Raw genomic sequence first — 7496 nt, forward strand, 5'->3', positions numbered from 1 at the left:
AAGACCTAAAAGCCTTGGAAGATCTTAAGGAAGATGATACTGAAGAAGTTGTCAAAGAAAGGAAGAAGCGCGAAGAAGATGAATTGATTTGTAGGGGTCACATCCTCAATGCCCTATCAGATAGGCTTTATGATCACTACACCAACACCAAGATCGCCAAGAAAATTTGAGAGGCCTTGGAAAAGAAGTAATGGAAGAGGAAGGTACTAAAACATTCCTTATTACTCAATATATGGAATTTAAATTGTATGATGACCCCTTCTCCCTCAAATTCATGAGTTGCAAATTATTGTGAATAAATTGTCTACTCTTAAAATTGTATTGCTAAAACAATTTCTTGTGGGTGCCATTGTAGCCAAGTTACCTCCTTCGTGGAGAGGCTATAGGAAAAAGATGATCCATAGAAATGAAGAGATTTCTTTGGAGGAAATTCTTAAACACTTGAGAATTGAGGAGGAATCTTGTTCTATAGATATGAATGAAGAGAAGAAGTCCAATGGAGGGACTTCTAAGGCCAATGTTGTGGAAAATCCTCCTAACAAAGGGAAAGGAAATGGAAAGAACAAGGGCAAGGGTCAAAATCCCTTGGGGCCCAAGAAGAATGAGGGACAATTCAAAAGTTCTAAAGGACCTTGCTTTGTGTGTGACAAGAATGGCCACTTTGCTAGAGATTATAGGTTCAAGATGAGCCATAACAATGAGGCAAAAGTCAACTCAGCCTAAGATGAGCTAGTGGTGGTATGATACTTGTGCTACCATTCATGTTACCTATGATAAAACTATATTCAAGACCTTTGAATCTTCAAAGGAAGGACATGAAACCTTGTGCGTACCGGAAAGAAGGTTCTACTCACTAATGTTTTGTACGTACCGGAAATGAGTAGAAACCTTGTGAGTGGCAAGTTATTGGCAAACCGAGAATCAAGATTGTGATAGATTCTGGCATCCTCATTTTATCTAAAGACAATGTTTTTGTGGGAAAAGGATATGCTTGTGATGGCATGTTCAAGCTTTGTACTTCTATTGACTATGTGAACAATAAAGTTTCTTCTTCTTCTTTTTATATGCTTGACTCAAATTCTATAACTTTGTGGCATGTTAGACTTGCCCATATAGGATTTAGCACAATTGAAAGGTCTATAAAATGTGGATTAATTGATTGTGACAATGTTGAGCAAGAAAAATGTGAATTATGTGTTAAATCTAAAATGTTAAAGAAACATTTTCCTAGTGTTGAAAGAAACTCTAAGTTGTTAGATTTGATACATAGTGATTTATGTGATTTATGTGAACTCTAAGTTGTACAAGAAGTTCTATACATTAAAGTCTATAGAGATTGAAAGAACAATCTTTAGGCACTGTCTCAAGCAACTTATATAGATAAGAAGATTAAATGCTTTAGTTTACAAAATTCCAAGAAAGGATTTTTCCCTTCCCAGTCAAGAGGATGTATTATCTAAATAATAATGTTCGTTTATTCTTTTACTAGAAAAGAGGACATGAAACAGTTATTCCTACAACTTAGTGATAGACTGTTTAATGTATCGAATGTTATGTTTTCAAATTGTCATTTGTTAAACGGTGGGAATAATCAACAATTGTCAATCCAATGATTGATTGAGTCAATGAATAATTATAAGGACTTAATTTTGAGTATCTTGAATATAATAGAGATTATATGTATGTACATTTACGCAGAGACCTAAAATCTCAAAGAAAGAACTGATTTTAATTCTTCAAAGAGTGATATCAGAATCAGCTTCCATAACTGTGGAGGAGACACATTAATCTGTAAATGCATTGGACATTTCAGATTTATATGTTTCACCACAAGAGCCGAAATGTAACAGCAACGAGCAATTAAATAGACTATTTAATTTAGATGAGTTCTTTGTCATTCTGCAAAGGGTTTCATATTAGAAAAAAGCAATGGAGATACAACTATTCTAGAAGAACTAGAAATCATGAGAGGGCAAAGCACATTAAATGAAGTATCATTTAATTCAAGAAAATTTTACATAATTGATGTAATGATCTTGAAGATAACTTCAAAATAGTTTCATACAAAATTGTTAACAAAGACTTTGTTAGACAAATTCGGAAGAGAGAATGTGATTGACATATTGAAAGAGATGCCTCAATTTGCTTTAGGGCAAGTGGGAGATTGTTGGGAATAGTGCCCTTAAAAAAATTGTAGTTGACAAATGTTTTATATGAAATAAATAATTGAATTGAATTATTATATATATAGACTATGTCCGATATTATGTTGATAATATTAAGTAAATATCATAAAATTCCAAAGTTTATCTATGTGGTCTTAATCTCATATTGATATGAGAGGGTCGCGATTAAGATAATAAACTTAAAAAATCCGCAGTAAAATAAAGTTATGGAATCTTTAAATTAATTACTAATAGTACGGTTCACTAATATTATAAATACAAGTGACCTAGATCAGGGTCACTAAGGTAGTAACACGCTTTAGTGAAGGTACTTTATATATAGTGATATATAGAACTGAACCAGATGTGTTTTGTTAATACTTGTTTAAACACTGTTTCATAGTATTAATCAAACTCATCAAATGATGATCATATACACGATGATCTTAATCTTGATGTTGCTATGAACTCCTATATATGACATCTAATCATTTGATTCATGCGTTAAGGTTTGTCAAAATGATTAGGCTAAGAACAATTGTTTTGGGGACTCAATGATATATATGGCTGGGGATGTAGTTTAACTAATATGGAATCTATACCTTCTTATAGATTGAATAATGGTTCCCTATTGGGTTGACTTTTGGAACTGAAAAGGTTATGAGCGCTCACGTCGCAAACTTGTTGTGACACAACCTTAACTAGTAAAGTCAATGGTATTCTAGGAATAAGATATAGCTAAAAGGGTAAAACAATAATTTCATTCCCTTTTAATTATGGACCATTAATAGAGGATTAATGTTGTATGTAATGATTATATCAATGGACACTTTATTCTTAAATAAAGTACTCTGTAAATATATGTCTATTATTATCAAGAGTTCATTCTTATATTTATAGTGGAGTAATCATGAGATTAATAAATATAATTATTTAATCAAAGAGCTTTGATTATTAATCTAATATTAATTGGAGCTTGATATTTTATAGGTCCATAGGTCCCCAGGGTAGCTCTATCAACATCATATCAAGATAAGAGTTGATACAAGGGTAAAACTGTAATTTGGGAATTTGAGAAGAATTTTATTCTTTGGGTCAAGTATGCAATTATATGATAATTGAGGATGAATAATTAATTTGGAATTAATTATTAATTTTCGAAAATATATTTATTAATTTAAATATATAATTTTCTAAATTCATATATATAAATAAATTAATTAATTTTTGAAATTAATTATTTTATTTGAGTGGGAGAAAATAAAATTGGTAAGTCAAAAAATAGTTTTTGATTTATTGAATTTTAAAAGATGATGATAATGATGGTCATCAATTTGAATTTTAAATTTTAAATTTAAATTTTGGAATATGGTTGTCATCTTTTCCTTAAAAATATTAATACCTTATTTTATGGAAGATTGATTTTAATTAAATAAATAAAAGAAAAATACAATATCTCTGAAAAAGGAAATAGCAGTTCACGCATGACATAGTCCAAGGATTGTGCCATGCGTGTACTACTACACTAATATTGTATTATTGTTGTTTTATTTATTTTTAATAATTAATAATTTGAAAATAGTTTTTTCAAATTTGTTAAGTTAGATATTTACCTAAATCAATTCCTATCATCATTATGATATTATTATATTACTATTATTATTATGAATAATAAGATAATAGAATAATCTCTATATATATATATGATATAGAATAATAAGAAAAGAGACACAACAGATATACAACACAAGTCAGAATAGTTCTCAGAAATTTTTTTCAGACAAAAAGTTTATCATCTTCTTCTTTATTCTAACCATTCTCATACTATAATCTGAGTTCTCATGTGTTGATAAATACTTGTGTTATACCCAAAAATTGGAGAATGCATCCTAGGAGGCTAAGGAGAATGCATTCTAGGAGAGCTAAGGGGAGTGGTCCTAGGAGACCCCAAGGAGGATGTGGTCCTAGGAGACCCCAAGGAGAAAGTGGTCTTAGGAGACCCCAAGGAGGATGTGGTCCTAAGAGACCCCAAGGGTGTGTAGGAGGCAAGCCTCCCAAGGTTTTCTAAGTGTTGGCTCGAACGTGTCCAAGGTAAGTAGCTAAGGAGGAGGAGTCTCATGCAAGAGGATGGAGACTTAGATTTTGATAAGGAGAGCCTATACAATGTTCGATCGGACATGTTTGGGAGATGCTAAAGGAGAATGCCTTAAACTTGTCCAAGGTGAGATGTCATGGAGGAGGTTGCCTCAATGTTGTCCAAGGTGAGATGTCATGGAGGAGGTTGCCTCAATGTTGTCCAAGGTGAGGTGCCAAGGAGGTTGCCTTGGACCACCTTGGTCCGAGGAGAAGCCAAGGAGATTGGTTCAAGGAGGAACATGGCATGCTAGAGGAGAGTGCCATGTTAGAGGAGAGAAGTGCATGTCCTACCACCATGCACGTTCAACCCACGAAAACATGTCCTACCACCATGCATGTTCTACCACCATGCATGTCCGACCAACACTTGCATGGGTGGTCAGTAGGAGGTGGATCAACTAGCTAGAGGAGACTAAGTCAAGATTCCCAGAGACAGCTTCAACAACATACGCGGGAATCTCTCATTCTTCCCACAAATGGGGGGTTTGTTACATTTCGAATTTTGAATGTTTAAATGTAATAAATATAATAAAATATCCCTATCATAAGGGGATATCAGTTGAGGATCCCAGGCTTATAAATAGGGAGCTTATGGGATGAGAGAGGGGTTCTTCTTCTGCTTCTTCTTTCTAGAGAGAGAGAATTGGGACTGTGTATTCTAGAGGAGAAAGTTGGGTCTAAGTATTCTAGAGAGAGAATTCTTGTATTTTTGCAATTTGTACTGAAGAAACTCAGTTGGCTCAGTCCATCTGATCTTGAGTACAGGTTTATAAATCACAACTCTAAGTGGATTAGGCTATTACCGACAATCGGGGCTGAACCACTATAAAAATCTCCTGTGTTATTTACTTTTCTTGTTTAAACCGTCTGTGTCGTTTTTATTTCTCTTGAAGGCTTGTCGTATTTGACGTTCTCACGTCGTTGGCTAAAAACGCAGTCAACAACTTGTGATTCCTAAATTGCATACCCACGTTCTCTATGTGCCCACACACATCGTGAGATGTAGAGAACACTCTGGAAGATCGTGGTTTGAGTGCTCAAAGCATTGGATAGGAATATCGATAAATATATGAAAAAACTCAAGGACACTTGATAGACTTCAAGAGGTAAATGCTTATGTTCTTGAATATTCATATACTTTTCTAAAACTAATATTTAGAAATGTTAAGCTAACCATTTCTTTCTATTGACAATTTCTCTACATCATTCCTAATGATTAGAATGTTGTCAATATTAAGAATAAGAATCACAACAGAATCTTTCTAGTTGAGATCTTCAAATGATTTTGTCATGTCAGCCATTCAGTAAAGACTACTTAGACATCCATTTAAATTAATCTCATAATCCATGCATAAAGCAGTGGTTAAGAGTATGTAAACAGATTCAAGTTTGATTATAGTAGAATATATTTATTCAAGTAATATATTATTCTTTCTTTTCATAGCCTTAGACTATTAACCTAACTTTGAAAAGTCGGTACTTTCTTCTGTTCTCCTCTTCATCTTGAATATCTTGTTTCAAACTGAAGTTCAATGAACTTTAGTTGGATGTTCAAGAGTTCAGATGTCGTGGAATTCCAAATTCCATTTCAAGATTCATGGTGTTTCAACCATTGTTTTCCCTAAAAACCTTTTTCATTTCATAAACTAGTATGTGAATGAAGTATAGTTAGAACGTGTTACACACAATTTAACTATCTTTACATTTGTAATGTAGTAGTTACTAACTGACGCTCTTACTACAACAATGCTTTACAGAATTTGTGATATCCTTTGGTTTTATCATTGTTAATTATTAGTAACTTGCTTACTTGACTTGCAGTCATTATTTCTAGTACAATTTAACTAGAAAATATAGTGATTATAATAATCATGCTTCATTAAAGTAGCTTTAAAGAGATACAAACTCTTTTGTAATCTTTTATGATTATTAATCTTGTGAATCCCAACTTCTAAGTCTTTGATGTTGTACAATCAAACATGTACAGAGTAAAACAAGTGTTAAAAGTATAGAAATAATAAACATAATAACTGTAACAACCTAAATTTGCTAATAAGGCTTAGGGCCTTGATTAGCGTGCCTGGAGGGCAATAACTGAATTATGGTTATAATATGTGAATTTATGTGAATATGTGATTAGAGATGCATGTTTAGTTAAATTAAATATGCATGTGGGCCCCGTTTTGATAATAGGGGCATGTTTGTAATTTTAGCCCATTGAGGGCATAAATGTGATAAATGAGATAAATGTGATATGCTTGTGATATATCTGTGTAGCACGGTCCGGGACAGTCCTAGGGAGCCGTTAGCCAGGAAGTCACAACGGGGTAGAATATCTGACTCGGGGCGAGTCGAGGGGTATTCCGGGGATTAGATGTTTTATGGGGTTATCGGGTTATGGAAATAAATATTTGGAGATATATTTGAGGTTAGAATATTTAGGAGGGAATATTGGGGAAATTTACCATTTTGCCCTCGGGGACGTTTTTGGCACCCCGAGCCTTGAGGTAACCTTAAAGACCTAAGTTAAATAAAACAAAACAGAGGATACACTTAGAAACTTGGAGAAACCGGCCCAAACCTTTTCTTTCTCTAAACCATATCAAGGGGAACTTTGAGGAGATTAAGCTAGGAAAATTCAAAATTCAAGGCTGGAGCATTGGGGAATTGAAGCTTGGAACTTAGAGGATTATCTCAGGAATTAATTAAGCAAAGGTAAGCCTTTATCTTGATGAACTATATTGATTTTCTGCTGATATTTCTAGAGTTTGCATGTGAGTAAAATGGTGAATTGCTCTTGATTGTTTGGGTAAGTTTTGGGATGAGTTTTGTTGGGTTTTGTAGCTAGGATTGTTCTGGAAATATTGTGATGATTGAGAGGGATTGTTGGGTTAATTTTGGGATAAATTGGCTGGGTTTTCATGGCATTAATGGAGGATTTTTCTAGGTTCAAAGGGTCGGGCCGTGGCATTGTTCCTGCTGAGCCGTGGCCCTCTGAAGCATGTTGGTGGCCTGGAATAGGGGCGGGTCGCGGCCTACCCTAGCTAGGGTCGTGGCGCACCTACCCTGATTTGGGGTTGCTCTCTGTTTTAGGGGTGGGCCGCGGCATGGCCTTATGGGGTCGCGGCTCTTAGTGTAATTTTGAGATTTAAAGTGTGTTTAGGCTTAGGAACTCAAAGCTTAAGGCTCGAGATT

The sequence above is a fragment of the Humulus lupulus genome, chromosome 1 (genome assembly GCF_963169125.1).
Source record: "Humulus lupulus chromosome 1, drHumLupu1.1, whole genome shotgun sequence".
In the NCBI taxonomy this organism is placed as follows: domain Eukaryota; kingdom Viridiplantae; phylum Streptophyta; class Magnoliopsida; order Rosales; family Cannabaceae; genus Humulus; species Humulus lupulus.